General features: G+C 35.0%; 3 protein-coding genes across 3 annotated transcripts in view; all 3 read left to right on the plus strand.

Moving 5' to 3' along the window:
• Positions 1 to 25030, plus strand: part of LOC127845915 (uncharacterized) — a 462977-nt gene that overhangs the window by 106817 nt on the left and 331130 nt on the right. The gene's annotated exons all lie outside the window — the stretch shown is intronic.
• Positions 1 to 25030, plus strand: part of LOC127845424 (uncharacterized) — a 564768-nt gene that overhangs the window by 34085 nt on the left and 505653 nt on the right. Inside the window, exon 2 of the mRNA XM_052376326.1 lies at positions 7192 to 7789. The gene's annotated coding sequence lies outside the window, so the exon portion shown is untranslated. The remainder of the gene's footprint in view (positions 1 to 7191; positions 7790 to 25030) is intronic.
• Positions 1 to 25030, plus strand: part of LOC127845416 (uncharacterized) — a 577557-nt gene that overhangs the window by 22607 nt on the left and 529920 nt on the right. The window lies entirely within an intron of this gene.

A 25030-nucleotide genomic window follows, 5' to 3' on the forward strand; every position in this document is an offset into this window, starting at 1 on the left:
ATGGCATTATAAACATATCATAGAATTACATACAATATGTTATGCTTTTGTATTCAAAATAGCACTTACTTCATTATGACATAAAGGTAAACATATATATTTTCTGTGTGCCACTGTGATAAGTGCACTTGGTGCTACTTAGCATAAGAATAGTACCCTGCTTTTCCTATACCATACAGGTCTAAGTTCCCTTAAGGCAAAACAACCCTGTGCTATGCATCTATTTTGAGAGACTGAACGAAACATGTGCACTGAGCACAAGTTTATATTAATAATCATAATACGAGATATTATTATACAGAAGTACATCATTATTTCCTTTTGCATTCTAGATTTTAACAGGACATACACATGTAACAATACATATATTTCAATCAGTATGAACTTGTTTGTCTCCAACCTTCACAATGGAAGAAAGTCAAGATGCAGATTTTCTATTCCACATTTGAATCTTCACTTTCTTCCATTGTATCTGGTTCTGGAAGACTGTCCCTAGTTGTCTTATCAGATGGAATATCCTTGAAATACTGGTCATAATCTGAAGGAATTATTCATCAGAGCAAAGTGATAGCAGGTCTTTTTTCTTTGCTACTGAAATTGGACGTTTGGCATCATATAAGGGTTTTAAGTCACATTTTTATAGAAGGTCCTTTCCTTGAGGATTTAAGTTGCACACACTGAAAACTGGTGTCATCGAAACTGCTCTTAAAAAACACACGCCCCGGATCACTTTTTTGCAGTTTTATCCATGTTATTTTGTCCATAAAACGTTTTGTCCACTTACATTTACAACGTTTAACGGTAGTACATATTTGGCTACATGATTGATATCTAAAAAGTCATAGTATTTCATCGGCACTACAACATACGGATTTCTTTTTCGTGCAACCTTAACAATTGTTTCTCACTGGCGTGGTACATATACCGATGTACGTTTCTTTGCTCGTACTATCGAAGCATGTACACTATCACAACTCCATCTGGGTATGTCCACTTTCTATATGCTTTTGTTCAATAGTGTCTCTATGTTTTTACATTTCTCTTAAGCATGCATCAATGCAACAGTAACAACCCTATTTCGATTTTGACCACAACAACAGTCAGAATAAAAACAGACATTCTCTACTGTGATAGGAAGAGATTTCATGTAAGTCAAAAGACAAGTTCCCTCTTCACAAGAGCCCCGTTTTCCTTCAGTTTCATTCCACAAAAACCATGTTGAAATTGCGTTTTGTAAATAATAAAAGGAAAGATTGTAACAATTGAGCTTTCTTTTATAAAAAACTTTACTCACAAGAGAACATGGAATCGATAAAACAGCCTCTAGATCAAATGTTGCAACATGGTATGACTTGTCTTGTTTTGCACGTGACTTATCTAACTTCTTTTCATCTCTAGCTCTGTTTTTTCTTTTGATATGGTATTCAAAAGCAATTTTCAAATCGGTGGTTAGCTCGCCTGCTATCTCCTTATTTCTATACACAGTGCACGTCTGAAACTGGTCCTTCTTGGTTACATGTATATGGCAGGGATTTCAATAGATTTTAAAAACCAGCAGTCAATGACCCCTGGACTGAAATTTTGAGGAGTCAAATTGAAAAATGCTGGGGTCAATTTCGGAGCGCGTTTATTGTGTTTTTGTCTGTATTATTCATGTTTTTTTGATAAACATATGCTCTAAGAGTAACACAATATCTTAAAAAGTTATACTGCTTTATTAAATAACAATACCATGATACATAACACAACATTTTTAATGGTACACAAAGATAATGACAAAACATAAATAATTTGTGCGAACAATATCCACATTAAGTTTTTCATTTCACAACTTTTATTATTTCTATCACTATACTATGTTTATTTGTAAAAACAATAAATGCTCATTAAAATCTACTTCATCATAACACATTTAAGTCTTTTAACACATTTAAGTAATTTAAGATATATGGTAGCACCTTTTCATCACATATTTATCGTCATTATATTATCATCATCCCTATGATAGCTTTTGTAACAAAACACAATCTAAATGCATGGAACATCTACATGTAGTATATCTATTACTGTTCATCCGAATACTATACATGTCCGAAATATGTACACTTAAGAATGCTTTACCTGTAGTAGTTTAAATTTAATAATCCAAATTTTCATTCTTGTTTTCTGGTTTAACAAACCTTATCAAATGTTTGTTAAATCCAGTTAATGCTTTCTCCATTATTGAATCACCATTACTCGTAATTTGTATTGCCAGCTTTGAATTAAATGCGGGTTATAATTTAATTTACAATACGTCAGCAATTTACAATGTCGAAAGTCATAACGTAGAAATTTAATTCTACTCGTATAATTTATATATAATCGAAGTAATGTGTTTTCTCAATGTTTATGTGTAGTATTATGACTTGTTAGTATAAAAAATTTTTACTGGTATTCCAGTTTATATAAGATATATGGGTGTTACTCGTAATTATCGGTAGATTAACAAACTGACAAAACTTGCTGGACTGAATAGTGGATCTACGTAATTAATAGACATTTGTTCAATTTTGTTTTATCTTTATTTTTGCCGACTTTCTTTAACCTTGCCGTCTGCAAAGTCTGCAAAAAACTCTGCAATAATCGGATGGTCAATCAATTATCACGTAATCACGGCTGCTAATTACCCAGTTAGTGCGCACGCACTATTAAGACGGTGACATGTGTATTGGAAGAGATGAGATAAGATAAACAACGTCCGGGGTATTCTCTCGATTATAGACCGAGTTTCAAATTCTGATACATTAATTTCAATGAGAAGCACAGCGGGATTTATTACCATGGAACTCGATATGTTAACTGACTGACTGGTCTAATTTTCGATGCGTCAAAATGACGCACAGCAGAAAAAAGGGTTGCTTCAAAAACGAGTCATTTTTAATTTGCTCGCGTCAAATTTCAGGATGCTGCGTCTATTGAAATCCCTGTATGGAATGAATAGTGAAACTCCTCACAGAAAATTGTACGATACATTGAACTTGATATGTATTGCCTGCCTGCTACAATTTACTTATATTCAAATCAGATCGTAGAAAACGCCTTTTAGTGTCTTGGCGTGTGTAATGTGCTATTACAGTAGGAAATGATTCTATATGATTACGAACATCTTCTATGATTGCATCTGGGGTTTTGTTATGGGGAGTGTGCTTTCCACGCCTGTCAAAGGAAGCAAATGTGATTTCAGTGCTGTATCTATAATTCTGCCACCAATAGCTAACGCCTTCTGGAAGAAAGCTTTGCAAACACATTTCGTATCTAAGTGATATACTCTGGAAATAGCTCTGCGCTTTGATGAGTGTGTCCTTACACGACTCGGCACATCCCCCGTTAATGGCAATTGTAAAATATTGAAAACAATCCCTGAATTATGTGAGTATGAATGAGGTTGGATTAACATATATCCCGATCAGACTATAATATTTAATACATTGTATACCCATCGTCTGGTATAAAAAAATAGTAACATAGGTTTTAACTCAAATTCCTCATGCATGCCGTATACGTGCGCTTATAAGACGCCCTGGCTTATAAGACGCACCCCGACTTGGGACTTTATAATGGGTGGATTTGAGACTGACCCGCGTGTAAGACGCGGTCAAATTTTGCCGTATTCATCGGCCGGAAAATGGCCGAAAAATGGCAGAATGTTAAAGAAAATCATCAATTAGTAAAACATTAAGAATTTTTCAAACTCGCGCTGCATACAATTAGTAATTCACGCAAGTCTGAAAAATAAATAATCAAACAACAAAGTAAATAATAGTTGTTTATTTTATGATATATTAGTGGGTTTTAATTTATTTTCAAGTATTATTCATGCAATAAAAATTATTATCAAATTAACCAAATTTCTAACAATTGCGTATTTAATCAATTGCAAACATAATATGTTCGTAATATCAATGCACAAGCAAAATTGATCGTGTCAGTCATCTTAATTGTATTGTTTGACAGGTATTGAAATCTAATAGGCAGATATTTTGAAAGCGTTTAGTTTTATTACCTAGATTATGCAAATTTTACGCCCATTGTCTATCAACAATAGGTAACGCCTACTTTCATAAAATTAGCCAATCGCGTGATAGAGTGATAGACTCCGAAGCGCAGATCGAAATCACGTGTCAAGAAGAAAGCCATATGCCTATAATTGCATGCGGTCGCTCTTTGCTCCCGTCGTTGTTGGCCCCTAATAAATAATGTGTCATCGGCATTAGTGGGTCGCCTGAATAAACGTGTTTATTTAACATTGACAGTTGCAAACTGGTAACTTATTTCAGAGGATACCCTAATTGCCAATAATGTCTTAATTGAAAATTAACGACGTGGAACAAAGACGATCAGGTGATACAAATTTGTCAAATAGCATTTGTAATTGGCAGCGTGTTTATTAAACAATTGACAGTTTCAATCTGAGGATTGATTTTGCTGTTGTTTTAAGCATGTTGGCATCGTGTTCCGCTTACACACGTATACTATAATGGCCAATTTATATGGCATTTAACGACGTCGCGTGCAGACAATCAGGTGATAAAAACTTTTCAAAAATAATCATGGACAATATAACGTCTTACGCCCCAAAAATAACAAAATTCAAATTAAAAATAATAGACAACAAAATCAGTAACAATACATTTTATTACAAATAAATCGGTAACTGAACATAGCGTTCCGATACACAGTACGGGCCAATACAGACTTTAGAGAAAATGCAAATGGCTGCCGCGATGATTCAAAACAACTGACAAGTGTCCAACTTAGCTAGCATAAGCCCAGTAAACTCGATATTTTGAAAAATTTGTTTATTTTCACCAGTATCTCGCTTATAAGACGCGACCCGAACTGTAACTTATTAAATTAAGTCTTAAAAATGCGTCTTATAAGCCCACGTATACGGTAATACTAGTATGGTTACTTTGTTTAAAATTATTATAATGTGTGTATTATAAACTGGTAGGAGGGAAACTTATGTTTGTTCTCCATTTCATGTGCGTGAATTTCATTTTGAACTTGAGTAAAATACCTCCTTGTTATACCATTCGACCCTAACATATTGACTGATTGTATTCATAAATGTAGCATTATTTGTGTTTAATTATATTTGTATGTTTCTTATTGGCTTTTGTGGTCAGGTCCTTCATTAAAATATTTAAAAAAAACCTATGTGGTAACAGTGATACATGCGTAGTAAAGTATAACACCCTGATGTGCGTGTAAAAAAAACAACCTATGTGGTAACAGTGATACACGCGTAGTAAAGTATAACACCCTGATGTGCGTGATGCTATTCGAGACTTAAGGTAGACGTAACTATTACTCTATGAGAGATTGGCAGGATGTCACATGCTGAGAAACATGCTGATAATCATTCATTGCTTAAACAAGTGATCTACGTAAATTGATGCGAGGTGGTACAAAAAAAAGATTATAATCATAGATAATGTTCTAAGTTGATGAGGTCCTTCCGGAACAGTGCCTGCATTATGTGGAGACCCATAGTGTGTCCCACCACTCCTTCCAAATTTAATAACTTGACTCATAAAAAGTTGAAACGTATTTTAAATTAAAGCTTCAGTTTCCAGCTACATATGTATTTAAGTTTTACTGAAAGTTATTCAATTTTGGTGTTGTCTTATGCTGTGGGCGGGGGAGGGGTGGGGGAACCGGATTGTCCAGAGGAAACCTACCTGTCCCTTATAGTGACCACCTACCAAACTCACGTGCCCTGGGAATGGGGATTGAACCCCGGTTGCAGAAGTGAGAAGTGCATGAACCAACCACTGCGCTAACTGTAACCGGACAGCCTTGTAGATAATGAATTAACATAAACATATTTAAATTGAGAATTCGAAATCAGGTCAATGCCTTTGCTGCATAATACAACTAAATCTTGTCAACGTGTTTGCTGCATAAAACAATTAAACCAGGTCAATGTGTTCGTTGCACAATAAAACTAAGTCAGGTCAATGTGTTTGCTGCATAATACAAATAAACCAGGTCAATGCGTTCGCTGTGTAAAACAACTAAATCATGTCAATGTGTTCGCTGCATAAAACAACTAAATCACATGAATATGATTTCTGCATAATACAACCAAATCAGGTCAATGTGTTCACTGCATAATACAAATAAATCAGGTCAATATGTTTGCTGTATAATACAACAATCAGGTAAATATGTTCACTGCATAATGCAACTAAATCAGGAAAATGTGTTCACAGCATAATACAACTAAATCGTGTCAAATTGTGTTTGCTGCATAATGCAACAATGAGGTTAATGTGTTCACTACATAATACAATCAGATCAATGTGTTCGCTGCATAATGCAACAAACAGGTCAATGTTTTCACTGCATTACGCAACAAACAGGTCAATGACTGTTCGCTGCATATTTCAACAAACAGGACAATGTGTTCGCTGCATAATACAACTAAATTAGGTCATTGTTTTTGCTGCATAATACAACTACATATATAATTGTTACATTCATAAATGCATAAATCATATTAATGAGACACCAAAAACTGTTTATTATATTTTGCAAATATTTGTACTTAGCTTTAACATACACTATCAACCTGACATTTTTGATGTCTGCACAAGTAACTACGGTAGATTGGGTCTCAGATACATATGGTTTGTCCAAATGACGCATGACGGATATGTATTAGTATATTGCAAAATAAAAACACATCACATAAAGGAGCACTTGGCGCCCAACACAATAGGGCACATCATACAGGTAGGTTCTGCTTTGAACCGATTGGTCAATTTGGTCGACTTTGTTCCGTAACAAAAAAGCCGATTATTTTAAAATGCTACAGTGTAAAGCGAAGACGGTCAATCAGCTTTCAATTGAATGTTTAAGTCTCAAAACATGTGCAATCAGGATAGCCCAGTTCACAAACATCATAACGATCACTCTGATTGATATAATAGATATAAAGACCTAAGCATATACAGCTCATCGTCAAAATTACAATAACAATAAAGCAAAATAACAATAACAATAAAGCATTAATACAACAAATACACGTGATCCTGCACCCTTAACACACACTTGACATTAAATTGGTAGATCCCTCTTTATACAAATCCATTTTAAGAAAAGCTCGGAAATGAATGTTATTAACTGATATATGCATTACAGGGATTTAGTGGACTAAAACGCAATGGCGAGTTTATCAGCTGTCTTCACTGAGGCGGAAAGGACGAACTGGCTGAAGGCGTGGCTGGCAGTTGACATTGCAAAGTCTGGTTTAGAGCAATTCGTGGACATTGAGGCTAAAACTTTACACACCAATATATACAACACTATCTGGTCTAGAAGTTCGGCGCCAGCCGCGTGTAAAGGTTGTCACACTGCAAATTTGCTTAAATGCCCGACACAAGGCGTATGCAAAAAACAAGGTGCACATGGCAACTGCACAGCTATGCATGATAATGCGGCAAAACAACCACGACCATGTCCAATAAATGTGTGTAATAAAGTCCATGACGAGATTGTTAATCAACATATATTTAGTAATCCGTCATGGAAGAATACATCGGCTCAACAATGGGCAAAACATCCATGGGAAATTGCCAAGTGTTATTTCCCTCCAGACGGATATGTTGGAAAAACTTCAGTTCAAGATACCGACTTCAACGGGCTCATCAGCTTTATGATGAACTGCAAACACTTTAACAACATGTTTTCATTCGCCATAGCTGTAGGAAAACAAAATCCCCCTTGTCTACTAACAAAGGTAAGTGTATACTTGTGATTGTCAGTTTATTCCATTACTTTGACAAACATTGAACCTGTCCCACCCACCTGTCCATCCAGCCACATATGAGATCGTTTATGTTGTATGCTATGTATCACTGTTTTGAACATTTCTAATATCAACAAAATATTAACAGGAACGCATTCATGCCATAACTATGTTTCTTTGCAATTTTATTTGTTATTCGTTTTTTTACAGTGTCAATTAGTCTACATGTCGTTACAAGATTTAAATAAACACATTTTGAACACTCATAATGCGTCTTTGCATTGCACAAGAAATATAATAACTGCAGTCACATACTAGTGTGTATCAGAGCTTAATCACAGATACAAACATTAAATAGTTTTTGAATTCAGCAGCAGGGTACTTTTTTATGCCCCCCCCCTCGAAGAAGAGGCGGTATATTGTTTTGCACATGTCGGTCCCTCTGTCGGTCAGTCGGTCCTTCCACCAAATTGTTTCCGAATGATAACTCAAGAATGCTTAGACCTAGGATCATGACACTTCATAGGTACATTGATCATGACTGGCAGATGACTCCTATTGAGTTTGAAGTCAAAGGTCAAGGTCACGTTTGGGGGGGGGGGCATATGTCTCCAGCCGCGGAACACTTTGCATTAGGTCAAACTCTTAACTATAGTTAATAAGGAATTGCATAATGCCAGATTCACCATGGATAACTGCCTATACCCTTCCCAAATAAGTGTGTAAAACTCGAGTTTTACACGGGTTTTATCCGTGTTAAACCAAGCGGTATTGGCAGTTGGTTTTTAGTGGGTTTTGGTACGTTGGTTTTTGTGAGTTTTGGTAAGTTGGTTTTTTCTGTGTTTAAAGTGGGTATTTTTACCAACTTGGTTAAAACTGAGTTAAACACAGAAAAAACTCACTTGTTACACATATGTGGGTTTTGGTAAGTTGGTTTTTTGTGAGTTTTGGTATGCTGGTTTTTTGTGAGTTTCGGTATGTTGGTTTTTTGTGAGTTTTGGTAAGTTGTTTTTTTCTGTGTTTAAAGTGGGTATTTTTACCAACTTGGTTAAAACTGAGTTAAACACAGAAAAAACTCACTTGTTACACATATGTGGGTTTTGGTAATTTGGTTTTTTGTGAGTTTTGGTATGTTGGTTTTTTGTGAGTTTCGGTATGTTGGTTTTTTGTGAGTTTTGGTAAGTTGTTTTTTTTCTGTGTTTAAAGTGGGTATTTTTACCAACTTGGTTAAAACTGAGTTAAACACAGAAAAAACTCACTTGTTACACATATGTGGGTTTTGGTAAGTTGGTTTTTTGTGAGTTTTGGTAAGTTAGTTTTTTGTGAGTTTGGGTATGTTGGTTTTTTGTGTGTTACAAAGACACACAAAAACCAGATTGTAGGACATAAGCCCCCCAGGACAAAACCCCCCCAATGAAAAAATGAACATTTGGACAATTGCCCCCCAGTAGAAATGACGGGTAGGATATAAGCCCCCCAGTGCTTATTTTGCATCTGGATATTTGCCCCCCAATGCTTATTTTAGAAGTGGACATTAGCCCCCCAGTGCTAATATCATATGTTGTTTCCATTAGACTAGTATATCTCTGTATTTGGATTCAGTAATATTTCATATCTCCTAAATATATAATCATAGAAACTTGGATCATTATAATTCGAAATAAAAAAGGTCCAGAAACTCACTTCAATTGCCTAATCTTAGGTAAAACAAACATCTTAAAGAATTTGAATTGTTTTTTAATTAATCAATCAAAAGGATTATCAGCTTGTTAAAGGTGTGACATGTGGCTTTGAAAATATACTTGTTAATGAAAATTAAAGGCTTCTGTATTTAATCAATAAAAAGGATTAAAAGGTGGTGATAACTGGACATGATTATCTGCTCAATTGAGTAATGTCATTTAGAATTAGGCACTGGGGGGCAAATGTCCACGTCTAAAATAAGCACTGGGGGGCAAATGTCCAGATGCAAAATAAGCACTGGGGGGCTTATATTCTACCTGTCATTTCTACTGGGGGGCAATTGTCCAAATGTTCATTTTTTCATTGGGGGGGTTTTGTCCTGGGGGGCTTATGTCTGGATCCCCATAAACCAACATACCAAAACTCACAAAAAACCAACATACCAAAACCCACAAAAAACCAACATACCAAAACTCACAAAAAACCAACATACCAAAACTCACAAAAAACAACTTAAACACACTTCTGTCTACAAAAGTGTGTTTAAGTTGGTTTTTGTTAGTCTTGTGTTCGCTTAAGGGATCATAAAATTTTGCTTGTCTGACCTGTAACCTTTGTAAAAAAAATATATTTACACCTTTATGGTAAAAAGGGTATTTGAGATACAATCACAACAGATCATTACAAGCCCCATGTGATTAAAAAGAAAAGACACACAACTTGCAAAAAAATATGTTTATATTAAAAAAGCAAATAATGTGAACATTTTTACAGTGCATTTTTAACAAAACCAGGAAAACATCAGTGTTTTTTTTCACAAATAGGGGAATGGTGGCGGGGCCCGTGGAAAGGGGAAAAACGCGTTGTTTTTTAGGAAAAGTGGAAAATTAAAAATTCACTCTTATATTTTCTGAAATTTATTATATGAATACACATGTATGTATGAATGTAATATTCACAGCTGAATTTCTCTGTCCTTTTTAGCCGGATTTTTTTCGAAAAAATCTCTGCTTATAGATTGATGTTGTCGGGCGGGCGGGGGGGCGGGGTGGCGGCGTGCTCGAAAATGTTAAAGATCTTATTTCATGGTATAACTTTGGTATGCTTGGACCTAGAGTCTTCAAACTTGACATGAAGGTTGGCCAGGATTAACAGATGACCACTGGTCATTTCAAGGTCATTCATTTGAAGGTCAAGGTCACTGTGACCTTCAATATAAAAAATGTTAAAGTTGTTATAACTTTGGTATGCTTGGACCTAGAGTCTTGAAACTTGACATGAAGGTTGGCCATAACTAGTTAGTAACCACTGGTCATTTCAAGGTCATTCATTTGAAGGTCAAGGTCACTGTGACCTTGAATGTAAAAATGTTAAAGTTCTTATTTCATGGTATAACTTTGGTATGCTTGGACCTAGAGTCTTCAAACTTGACATGAAGGTTGGCCAGGATTAACAGATGACCACTGGTCATTTCAAGGTCATTCATTTGAAGGTGAAGGTCACTGTGACCTTCAATATAAAAATGTTAAAGTTGTTATAACTTTGGTATGCTTGGACCTAGAGTCTTGAAACTTGACATGAAGGTTGGCCAGAACTAGTAAGTAACCACTGGACATTTCAAGGTCATTCATTTGAAGGTCAAGGTCACTGTGACCTTGAATGTAAAAATGTTAAAGTTGTTATAACTTTGGTATGCTTGGACCTAGAGTCTTGAAACTTGACATGAAGGTTGGCCAGAACTAGTAAGTAACCACTGGACATTTCAAGGTCATTCATTTGAAGGTCAAGGTCACTGTGACCTTGAATGTAAAAATGTTAAAGTTCTTATTTCATGTTATAACTTTGGTATGCTTGTACCTAGAGTCTTCAAACTTGAAATAAAGATTGGCCAGTACTAGAAGATGACCACTGGTCATTTCAATGTCATTCATTTGAAGGTCAAGGTCACTGTGACCTTAAATGTTAAAATGTTAAAATTGTTATAACTTTGGTATGCTTGGACATAGAGTCTTCAAACTTGACATGAAGGTTTGCAAGCACACTTAGATGACCACTGGTACTTACATTTCATTTTGACCTTTGAACAATATTTCAGTAATTTAAGTATTGCATTGACAAAAACACGAAAGGTACTTTCCTGTCATTTAAATCAAAAATCCGGCTTCAATGCGGTCATCTCCGACCGCGGAACTCTTGTTCTAAAATATATACCAATGATTTTTTCAACATTAGTTTCAGACAGTTAAGCCTTCATGCACAGTCTCAGTTTTCCTAGCCATTTTGTGTCTAATTGGGACTTTCTAATCAATTAAATGGCAAATGTTAGCATTTTTTTATCAATAAAATGGACCAAATTAAAATGTTTTTATCATCAAATATTGACACAATATCAGCGATTTTCCTTGTCCAATTGGGAAAAGTACCCGTACCGGTTCAATTGGGAAAAATTGAGTCGTGAAAACCTCAAAATTGGGAAAAATCGAATCGTGAAATCCTTAAATTGGGAAAATCGCGTCGTGAAGTTTGGGTCTTATTGAATACATCATGCAGTTCATATTTAATTAAACATACCCATTAAAATAATCATTTGCAGACATGCCTTAATGAACATTAAGTAATAAATTTGATATAAATAACAGAATATTATTAAGAACACACAAAATCAATTACTAGTTGTTTTAATCTCTTATAAAGCAATGTCTCTGTCTTTCATTTTTTTGAAAATTTCAACAATCTTTGATGTTTGATCATCTATCAGTTGCTGGCATCCCTCTCTGCACAGCATCATTAGTGCTGTCAATGTGTCGTGTGATAGACAGTTCCGAATGGTCGTGCAAATATTGTTCATTAGACTGAACACACTTTGCACAGAGGGGAGGTTACAAACCAACGTAAAACAGTACTCTGGCTGCCTGACAAAAGAACCGGAAACAGTAACGACTCTATTCATTGCACGCGCTGAATAATAAAACCCGAAATTAATCGAGCGCGTGGTTGCACACAACTATACGATTTTCTTTGTTCGCTCGCCGAAAGTTGGGTTTTGTTACGAAACTTTTGATCGTTTTGGGATTTTTTCAGATGCCGATTGGGAATTTGGGAATTTTCATTCGATTGGGAAAGTACCGTTTACCGGTACTTTATAAAGAAGGAGGAAAATCGCTGCACAATATATATACAGTACAGCCAAAGCGGCACAAACATAATCCGTGGCTACGCCACGGCCAGATTATTAGTCCGCGGCGGCCGAATCGTGTGTTCACGCGGCGTATCGCCGTGGCACTCGGCATCGATCTGCGCAACGACGCTGAGTCTGTATTAACCACGCGTACTTTCGCGGAGTAAATCCGCCGCATACGTACGCGGCGGATCGAGTGAAAAGATATCCACCTACATATACATACATGTATGTGTAGCGTAGAATTAATTACGCGCAACTGTTTATGTTTCGTTCGATTATCATTATTAAATTTGTAATCCGAAACACACTTCCGAATTTTAATGCTAACGCGTCCTTTGGCAAATTCTAGCGTCAAATAAACAGTGCTAAAATATCCTTTGTTTCATAAAAAGCGCGCGAAAATTATGCAGACATGTAGAACGTCGTTTGGAAAGTTTGGGTGTATTTTGTGTTGTATAAATACATGAACATCACGTCAGGCGTAAATCGCGTGTTCAGTGGAGAAAAAAAACGCCCCGATTAGACGTTATTTCATCATCTCTATATATAGTAACAAATGCCAAAATGTATTTGATACTTAAGGAAATATCGAGAATGTTTGTGTATCGTAAATATTAACCAGCATTTGCTTTAAAACTGGAATATACGGGATTATCGGGTAATTAGTAGCGATATTAATTGTATAATATGAACAAAATAAAACGTGTTTATATACGCATATTCGAACATTAGTTATAATAAGCTTAACAAAACTACAAATACGTCGTCACGGTCTTGATTATTGATGTGGCTTCAAACTGCTAATTTTCTCAGCTAAAATATAAAAGCGGAATCAACATGCAATTAATTTATAAATCCACCATATGCTGGAGCCTTGACCACTTGTATGTGCGAAAACATAATTACGTGACCTTGTTTATGTGTGAAATACATACGCTACGGGCGGGAAACAAACTTAATAATTGGCCAGACACATTAACCATGCTTACATGTATATGCTAATACAATCTGCGCACAATAAATTTATTATGATTTTAATTATTATTATAATTGTTCTTTCAAATTTTGTTAACTACATGTAACTAATAATTTAAAAAAAAAAATTCATGATCGCATCGACTCGGCATCATGTCGCGGACCGCGGCATGCCTCGGCGGACAGATGCGAAGTTTCGCGACGAAATGCGACTTGCCGCCGCATACTGACGCGGCTTCAACGACTGACGCGGCATCGACTTGTTTCGCCTTGCCGCCGCGGATCGCGAAATACGTTTGTTCCGCTTTGGCTGTACTGTAGATACATCAGGCCTTTTCCTGGCCATTTTGGGAAAAGCATGAAATTCATATGAAAAGTACACTGATTTGGGAAATACAAATTTAATGTAACTCTTTATAATATTTCAAAATCATATAATATTATTAATTATTTATATACTTTGTTAGTTGTTATGAAATAAATATTTATCGTAAGAGAGTTCTTTCTAAAAAAAAAAAAAAAAAAAAAAAATAAATTTTTTATTTTTATTATGGAGGGGATTTTTTTCTACAAAATCAGGGGAAAATATATACTCTTTTTTTAGGGGAATGGGGCCGAATATTGGCCCCAAAATTGCCATAAAAACACTGGATTCTAACAGGGTTATTACATAAGATTTATACAATGTACAAATGTATATTATTTTTCTTGTGTACTATTTTATGTAAAGTTCCGCCCATAAAAATAACTTTCGGCTGTTCTGTCGATCAGATTCGCAACTTTCATTCATAATTATATTACCGGATTATTACTCTGGCGGAAAATGTATTGGCATGTTTTGTTGAGTGACAGCGCGTGCTTTCAGTGTATATTGTGTCTAGCTCGGATTATGAACCTATAGCTCCGCCCGTTCTAACATTTCAATCAACAAAGGTATCTCAGGTGTAAGCGAGCTTGATATTGATTGGCCCAGCTATCATGCGCGCTTTCATAAAAAAGGGGTCACGCGTGGTCGCAAGACGATCGCCGTTATGGCGGAATTGTCGGAGGGTTCCCGATTGGAGTGGTCGCTTACTATGGTGCCGATCGGGTTTCGCTTTTTGTTTAAATGCTTACGCTGACAATGAAACCAAATTGAAAACCAGTCCGGATTTGAATTGCGGACAATTTCAGTACATTTCAACTGCTTGATATGACGCAATTTTCGATATTTTATACATTTTTATTGCAAAAAAAACGTGCGTAGCAGGGACTCTCGATTGGTTTGGAACATGCGTCTCTTTTCAAATTTATGCATACAAATACGCATAATTAAGCGTTTCCGAGAGCCCTGGGCCAGTATTCACCAACCACCTAAGGGAGAAAAATAACCTAAGGTTGTCATTTTGCCTAAGTTTTTTTATGTTTTCCCCTTAAATTTGAGGAAATGCCTTAATTCATATTCACTAAACTCCTAACCTTAGAAATACGCCTTAGGTTGACCGTTTTTTCCCTCAAAGTTAAGGGACACATACACCTCTCTTAAGTCCAACGAAATCACCTTAAAAATGGCGTCGTAGCAGACGAGTTTCCGTGGTTTTCGTCATTTTTCGACCAAAATCCATCCCAAAGGTATGTTTTTTCTTTGAAATGTATCACCGTTCTTAACAGAGACCGATATGTTTTCCGTTGACTTTCAAAGTCCGTTTTTTAAACACTCTACCGGAAGTAAAATCGTTGTCATCTAACGCGAATTTCATTTCATAAATACAACAATAGATTTTTGTATCATTTAACGTCGTTTCTCAGTATGCATCATATATTTCAAGAAATGAAAATATTAGGACACAAGCAGGCTTTATGTACTTGTGCCTGGGATGTGTTTATATATCTGACAATGTGGTTATACTGTATCGCATGTCAGATTGTGTTTATCTTTCCCTTTTGCAATGTCTACGAATATGTGTATTACTTTTAACACGGAATTATGAAGTAAGTGCAAACTATTTTTCTGTTTATTTGCTTTTTCAGAATGGCTAGACGTTTTATTCACAGGGTAGATTAACTAGACAGTCTACAAAATTCTGAACTTATTGAACGCTACCGTTTGGACAGACAGGGAATTTTATTTCTGAATGACCTACTTACTCCTGTAATTGCACCAACAAACAACAGAAACAATAGTTTGAACAGTATCGAAAAAAATTCTCATTTCATTACGATATTTTGCGACATCTACCATTCAACTAAATGATGGTGATGTCCATGAGGTTTCTCAACCCACAGCTTCACGGGTAATTACACAGGTTACTGATGCGTTGACAGAGCCTGAAATTGTAAGACAATTCATAAATCTACCAACTGCTGCGGGAGAAATCCGCCAAATAAAGGAGGATTTCTACAATATTGCCAGATTTCCAAATGTAATTGGGGTAATAGATGGTACACATGTCCATATACAAGCCCCACATGTGGATGAACCCGCGTATGTCAACCGGATGGGATATCATTCCATAAACACTCAGGTAATGTTGTTATTTTCAAAATATCGAAAACATACAGTTCTGTAGCTATATATATTTTATTAAATTCTTCAACTTTGTGAATCAGTGTTCAATGTTTTTTTTTAAGTTTAATCATTAATAATATAAACACATTTTCAATATATGCATGCAGTTTATGATTTATTCTGATAACCTTTTCTAATGTGCACAATAAACATGCTTATTTGGTTTAAAATGCCAAAAAAATTCCAATAATTACTGTGAAACCATTTATTTTCGACAGCACAAAATTTCGTCATTTTTATAAAAATGACGATTTCGTCAGCACTTAAATTCGCCGATTTCTGATTTTGAATTTAAAAAAAATGCGTCAGTCAATATCCGATTTGTGTGTAATACATATTCGCGATCAATCGCAGTTGCGAAAAATCGTGGTACGAATGCGGGAACACACTTGAGAATCACTGCAGGAGGTGGGGCCTGTTTGTCACATGCCAATTAACTAGTCTTTTGTTATCAAGGGACAGTAATGGACCCTCTTAATGTATGCCATTCACACGTTCATTGTTATGATTAGCGGACAAGTGGGATCGAATAACCGTTAACGAGTGTTTTTAACAACGAAGCCAATTGCCAATAAGTCTTATTCTATTATTATAATTGCCATACTGATAACAATCGTACCTTTATCGGCACAAATTAGGGAAGGTGCGAACAATATGGGTAATAACTAGTGTTAGGAAATTATTTTGTCACTTTTCAATAAAGTTTCAAGCGTACATTTTTGATAATTTTAAGAACAGTAATTGGTCTCAAATGTCACTTTTTATCCTGATATCAACATTAAAATTATAAACTCTATGTGTGTGTTTGTTCTTAAAAAGTAAACTACCGGTATATAAATCAATAATGTCAATAATTTAAAAATAAATAAATTGATACATATAAAATAGTAATAAGTGTGGTTAAACGCAAACAATCAAACAACAAACAGCAATTAAAATATTCTTTATTAACTTGTGATAAATACGCATGTTGATCACACATCGTCATCTTTTCATTTGGTTTATTGTCTTTCATCGGCATTCGCTGCGTGATGGTTAATATGCAACACCCCTGAAAAACACAATGCACCTAATGGGTAATAAAGTTATAAACAATTAGCGCTAATTCATTACCATTCTACATAAACGAAGTCAACGGATTCGATACAGCTGTACTGCACACGCATTTTAAAGAAGTGTAACGTGTCAGTTAAGTACCTTGTGTAATCTACATCCCTTTGTGTCAAAACCGGATTAATCTTGATTACGAAACAGCAGTGAATGTGTGCATGGATTATGTTGGAATTTAATGCCTCATGTCTACGGTAAAGTTTTGAAATATTGTTCAAGTTAGTGTTTGTTTTTGTTCAAACATAGAGCATGATTGTTCGTTAGGATCTTAAATTCGCCGATCGGTCGAGTGACGAAATTTATGAAAATTAATGCCTGACGATTAATAATGGTTTCACAGTAATTGGGAGCCAATTTGCGATTCTTCTTTCGTATATTCTCTTTTTATACTGAAATGCATGGATTGTGAATGACATTTTAATATAACTTCTTATTTGTTGTACATATGTTTTTCTAATATGGTATAGTGTACTATGCTACAAATATAACAGTGGTAAAAAAATATACAAGTGGAAAAGAATATTAATAGGCCTACTATGTTTGTATCTCCATATAATGTTTTTTTTACAGATCATGTTTGATGCCAATTGTCTTATTAGAGACATTGTACCGCGATGGCCTGGTGCTGTCCATGATGCCAGAATACTCAGGCAAAGCAGCTTACATCAAATCATGGAGCAGAACATTGTCCATGACCAACACCAATATCTCCTGGGAGATTCAGGTTATCCGTGCAAGAGATGGCTTCTGACTCCATTCATGAATCCGGCTGCAGAGCACCAGCTGATTTACAACAGGTTAAAAAAATACATTGTAAATTCTACTACATAGTAACAGATTTTCCATAACAACACCATAGCTCATATAAAAGCAAACCTAGCAATCAATATGAATTTTTCACCGCAATGTTTAATAACTTTATGAGCGACAGTTAAGTTTCTATGATTTTCTTCTAAAAGAATTTCATTACTTTGACCTCAAATAAATGCTCCTCCACTCCATCTTGTTCCTGAGCAAAATGTAAAGACCCTTGGTGCTTATATGTGCATGTCTGATTTATGTTAATACTATAATTTCATATTGTGTGTAATTCTCATGAAATGTTTTTAATGTATTACACTTCATAAAAAGTATTTAGTTATACATTAATGATGTGCAATTCTGGGTACTCAATAAATATAAAAGAATGTTGCTTTTATCAGGGAAAAATTATCCACTTCTTCATGACCATGCAATAATGCTTTTACTACAAAAGATAAAATCAATTATCAGAAGAATTTAACCATTTACTTTTGTATTAAAGGGCACACAAACGTACGAGATCTGTGGTTGAGCGCTCCATAGGGATTTTGAAAAGGAGATGGGCGATTCTGCACAATGAAATTAGATTGCATCCATTAAAGTCATGCAAGTGAGTTCATTATAAGAACCTGTAATCATGTTACTTTGATACACAGTGAACAGTCACTACGACAAATTTAATAGTTTAACAGAATATGTTAGTCACTGAGAGATATAGTTTTGTTCTCTACATGAAGATTAAATTTTATGTTAACACAACACAGCTTCAAAAAAAGTATTTCTTAAATAAATATGCTTGTATGACTCTACAGCTAACTTAAAATTTTAATGTAATTTCATGTTAAGTAACATTAATGATTAATATCTTGCCCCTGTCTTGAAAAAAACGACACTCTAAACAGCACCTGAATTAATGAACAAAAAATTCATATGTTTCAAGTATTATTTATGTTATAATTACATGTTATACATATTTTAGGTTTTTATGACATTTTTATGCAACTTGTGTAACTTAATTAATATTTTTATTAACAGGGTGATTTTGTCATGTGCTGTATTGCACAACATATGCAACATGCGAAATCTGCCAATGGATCCTTTGGACATAGATGCCTTACCAGATCATCCTGAAAATTACCATGGAAATGAAGATGGCCTTCGTTACAGGAATGTAGTAGCAAATACATTTTTTTAGATCATAGGTGTCGTGATCTGAGAAAACTAGGCATAATGCATGTGCGTAAAGTGTCATCCCAGATTAGCCCAGATATTGCAGTCCACACAGAATAATCAGGGACTAAACTATACGCCTAAATTGGATTTTTGCTAAGAAGAGACTTCATTTAAACGAAAAATGTAAAAACGATAAGTGTCGTCCCTGCTTAGCCTGTGTGGACTGCACAGGCTTATCTGGGACGACACTTGACCCACATGCATTATGCCCAGTTTTGTCAGAACGCAACTCATATTCACATTGAATAAGTCATGTTTTCAGACCTGTTAATTCAAATGACTTGCATTTTTAATTGAAACTAGAAATGGCGCGGCAGAGGCCGACGCGTATCCCCATGCCGAATGTTTGACCTAGGTGTGCCCCAGGGTTGGTAATGGGGCCATGCATAGTTGAGATTGACCGTATTGTCATAAGAGAGGTTCAGTATCAATTTGAAGTGAATCGGTGTAGAAATGAAGAAATTATAGTAAAAGGCAATTTTGGGTGGGTGTGGTCTATGTGGGCGGGGCGCCCCAGGGTTGGTAATGGGGCCATGCATAGTTGAGATTGACTGTATTGTCATAAGAGAAGTTCAATATCAATTTGAAGTGAATCGGTGTAGAAATGAAGAAATTATAGTAAAGGCAATTTTGGGTGGGTGTGGTCTATGTGGGCGGGGCCCCAGGGTTGGTTATGGGGCCATGCATAGTTGAGATTGACCCTAATGTCATAAGAGAAGTTCAGTATCAATTTGAAGTGAATCCGTGTAGAAATGAAAAAATTATAGTAAATGGAATTTTTTGCTGGGTGTGGCCTATGTGGGCGGGCGCCCCAGGGTTGGGATTGGGGCCATGCATAGTTGAGATTGACCCTAATGTCATAACAAAAGTTCAGTATCAATTTGAAGTGAATCCGTGTAGAAATGAAAAAATTATAGTAAATGGAAATTTTTGGTGGGTGTGGCCTATGTGGGCGGGGCGCCCCAGGGTTGGGAATGGGGCCATGCATGGTTGAGATTGACCGTATTGTCATAAGAGAGGTCCAGTATCAATTTGAAGTGAATCGGTGTAGAAATAAAGAAGTAAATGTAAAATAACCTAAAAAAATGAGCGATAATTTCTGACGCGGCCCCACCCCAACTGCTATAACTTTTGACCCAGGGGTCAGATCAAAATTCCAAATAGTGCAGGGTCGCACATATGCTCATAGCTACCATGTGTGTAAGTTTCAAGGTTCTAGTGCTTTTAGTGTAGGAGGAGATAGTGGCCAGGACGGACGGACGGACGGACAGACGGACGGACGGACGGCGGAGATAACCACAATATCCCCACCTTTTTTTCAAAAAGCGTGGGGATAACAACTATTTAAGCTTTTAGAGCATTTTAAACTTACTAAAGTTACTGTATACAATTTTTCCAAAAATCACAAGAAATACACAATGAAGATGAATTTCATGTAACTCTTTAATATAACTAAACTATATCTTCATAACAAAATAATAACAAATAACAAAATAATCTATTCCTCATCAAATCGCGCCAACTGGGCCTCAAACAATTGTATTTGAAGCTCCAGCTTCCTCTTCTTCAAGGCATTAAGTTCATGTAGACTGCATTGACTGCAACTAAATGGATATTAAAAACATGGTATAATTATTTAATTTTTATTTAATTTTCAAAAACAGTAAATATTTTAATGGCTTCTTTTATGTATAATGAAAAATGGTAAATAATGATGACACTTCAGGTTCAGTCAAATGATAACACTTTAGGTTCAGTCATCCATATTATGCACATGTTTCTGTTATCTAGATGCTTGTATAGAATAATTTATTATATTTTAAAATACATAACATACATACCATGAAGGTGAAGGTTTGTCTGGAGGAGAAATAGTTGCGCTTCTATAGCCATTCTCAGCCATCGATGGTGTATATCTGGAATTAGTGCATCATGTCTAAAGTCAGATGTATTTACCATTATATTTTTTTATATTCAAGATATGTTTGTATTATATTAACATGTAAATATTAATAATGCATTTGTCTGATAGCGAGTGTTTTTTTTGCAAATGATATGCATGTACATGTATATATATATATATATATATATATATATATATATAACATTTCTGTTTATGAAATTGCATGTAAGTTAATTGCAATAATAATGTTTTTTATAATTAATGCCTCACCTTCTTTTCGGATTAAAGGAAACTGATTTTGACATCGCAGCACTAAAATTAAATAATATTAAATATCAATTATAGACCTATTCAAAATGTAATTTCACTTTTAAACATGTACAAAAATCATTGGTGCATTATTTCATTTTGTATGGCCCCGGATCGATAGATCGGGGATACAATGTATATTGTTTTTGTCCTGTCTGTCTGTCATTCTGTCCCAAAACTTTAACCTTGGGTAAAATTTGATAACTTTTGCAATATTGAACATAGCAGCTTGATATTTATCATGCATGTGTATCTCATGGAGCTGCGCATTTTGAGTGGTGATACTTGCAAGGACCATATTAATTTGTCAGAATCATTCAGCAATGTTCAAAGTAATATAATTCAACATAAACTTGTTTAATTATTTGAATATTGACTTTTCACCATTCAAAATGAGCAGCTCCATGAGATACACATGCATGATAAATCATGGGGGCATTGTGTTTTTGACAAACACATATCTTGAATAATTGTGTTATAAGTTCAAGCTATCATCAATTGTGTATTTTAATGATTACCTTGAAGTACACATGGTCATGTTGATATCAGCATCTTGCTGGTCATCATCACTGTAAGCATATTGACAATATGTTGTTTTTTTTAAATCAACATCATTTGTTTCAATAATTCAAATTTGTTGTTACATTGTAATTGTTTATTTATGCAATTGTTACTTGTATATGAATTGTCAAAATATTGTGTTTAACATGCACGTTCATTACTTTACCTGTTGACATGTTTAGATAAGAGATACTCTTATTTATAAATTGAAGTGTATTGGTTGTCTTAATAGTTCCATTTATTAAGTAATTACATCATTTGTGGTTATGCATATATGTTGAAAGAGTCGCTGTCATGATTTATTTATTTTAAATAAATGAATTTAAAAACAAAACAAATAAATTGTTCAAACACAAGACAACATTACTAATTTTGTTATTAACACTTGTATTTATATTAAGCAAATATCATTTATATACACTTTAACACCGTTATTTCGAACACCGATAATCCGAAGTCACCGTTATTTCGAAGTATTTTTCCGGTCCCGATTTTGGTTCTTCTTTGTTTAATGTAAAATTTCATTGTTAATCCGAACTTCGTTAAACCGAAAAAATCGTTAATTCGAAGTGATTCTGTCGGTCCCAACACTATAATTCGCACGTAATCATCAATCTTTAATCCGAAGTCAAAGCTGCAAAACGCTGAGCATAATTTCACACCTTTGTCGTCTGGGCGTGGCGCGTCAAAAGCTGATAGTTACACATTTGTCTTCTTCGCGTAGCGTGTTAATTTTATAATGTCGTCAAAAGCCGATAATTACTATTTATGTAGTTTTGCATTCTTTAGTAACAAATAAACGTGTCACGTTAGGTCTCAGTAAATGTAGTCCAATAAAATTCATCTTATATAAACTCTACCTTCTGCGAGCAAAACACGGGCGAAAATCAGTTCTTCAATGTCCTTGACAAATTGGAGAAATATGTTACACGCGTCCAGTTTAGTGCTGCTAAGGCCAGTGTTCAGAGGGACATCGCGTCTTATTTACAAAAAATGTTAATTCATTTCCGAAAATGTATTCATCTGTATTTACATGTATGGTAATTTGTGCTATTCGTTATATTTTGTATGTTCTGATAATGAGTGCATATTCATTATATTTAATATGTTCTGTACTTAGAGAAAACATAAAAAGAGGAACAAGAATCGTTTATTCCTTCGTTTGTTACAAGTAGAAATCTATTGCAATCTGACTAGTTTACGTTTTTCAGTAAAACAATTATTAATTGTAGCGTGTAACCGAACCATGCGAATTCCGCAACGTTTTATTATTACAGAATTAAAGAAGTCGTCTGTCAAATGTTTATTTCGAATTATCGTTAATCCGAAGTTTTTTTAACGGTCCCGACGACTTCGAAATAACGGTGTTGAAGTGTACTTTATTTACACAAAATTATTATAGCATTATTTTAAGGCTAACATCAAACCAATTCAATTATGGTATGCTACATTTACAATATGTCAATACGTCACTGAAAGAACTTATTGTAAGAGTAAATGTTCTACTTTTTGTATGCATTTTAATGTTACTTTAAACAAATTACCGCATATCAGTCAATTGCAAAATAGAGGTGTCTAGGCTGCTGGGTCCAATACCCATTATGTCAACTCCCTCTTTTCCAATTACGTTCATCACAGCCTCAGTGAGGATTGTGCACTTTGAAATAAACGGAGGACTGCCTGTAATATTTTGAGTATTATACAATAATATGCACTCAACAAAACATAATAAAAAGCAAAACATAAACAGTACTAAGTGATACTTTGACAGGTGCACCATCAGGAGAGAACGTTTAATATAGCCTGTGATCCAATAACAAAAATAAACAGCAAAATAAGTTCATTGTTATTATAATTAAAATTTAACAGTTCTAGTAAGCTTTTTTTTCAATTATGGTCACAAAGAAATGACTATATAATATTATTTATTGCCATTTTACAAAAAATATTGTTTTGACAAACTGCATTAATAAGTTATGTTTATAGAAGTTAATATTCGAATAATTTAACAAGTTTATGTTGAATAATATTACTTTGAACATTGCTGAATGATTCTGACAAATTAACCCGTGAATGCCTAGTGGAGTCTCCCATCCTTCTAAATTGGATCAATTTATTTCACAAATTAGGGATGTCTAGTATATTTATTACTATATTTAGAATATTTCTTACATAAATTCATTTAAGCAAACAGCCCAGACCCCGATGAGACGCCACATCATGCGGTGTCTCATCTGGGTCTACGCTGTTTGCCAAGGCCTTTTTTCTAGACGCTAGGCATAAATGGGTTAATATGGTCCTTGCAAGTTGTATAGTTTCCATGTTATGCTTGTAATGTTGTTTTATATAAATTATTTAACAAATACATCAACTTCCACAACAATAAATAAAGTTGTTCCTTTTATACTTGGTAAAAGAAAACAGCCCTAGTTAAAGTTTCATACCAGTCAATGTCAGCATACGCTGATGATCCTGGTAGATCCATCTTGGTGTAGACGTGAGGTTCTCCCATTTTTTCTGGTTATATTACACTAATTCCGATTCCCATAGGGTCCCATTATAAAACTGACAACTTTCACAGCATTTTTCTTGCCTTTCCGACGTATCAATTTTTCCGAACCTGGTATCATTTTAAAGATGGATCTGTCATCTTCCAATAATTGCAATCAAAAACATACCGTCTCGCAACTTCTAAGAAAGTAAATCGCTGTCGAATGAACCCACCGTAGAAAAACGTGTTTCGGAATCCTAATTTCGACAAAAGCCCCACACAATAGAAAACACACCCTCAAAAGTTCATCTTTTAAGTTAGCTTCCAATCCAAGGCATCAAAGTACTCCAGACACATACAGTACAGCCAAAGCGGCACAAACATAATCCGCGGCTACGCCACGGCCAGATTATTAGTCCGCGGCGGCCGAATCGTGT

This window comes from Dreissena polymorpha, chromosome 9, assembly GCF_020536995.1.
Source record: "Dreissena polymorpha isolate Duluth1 chromosome 9, UMN_Dpol_1.0, whole genome shotgun sequence".
Taxonomy (NCBI): domain Eukaryota; kingdom Metazoa; phylum Mollusca; class Bivalvia; order Myida; family Dreissenidae; genus Dreissena; species Dreissena polymorpha.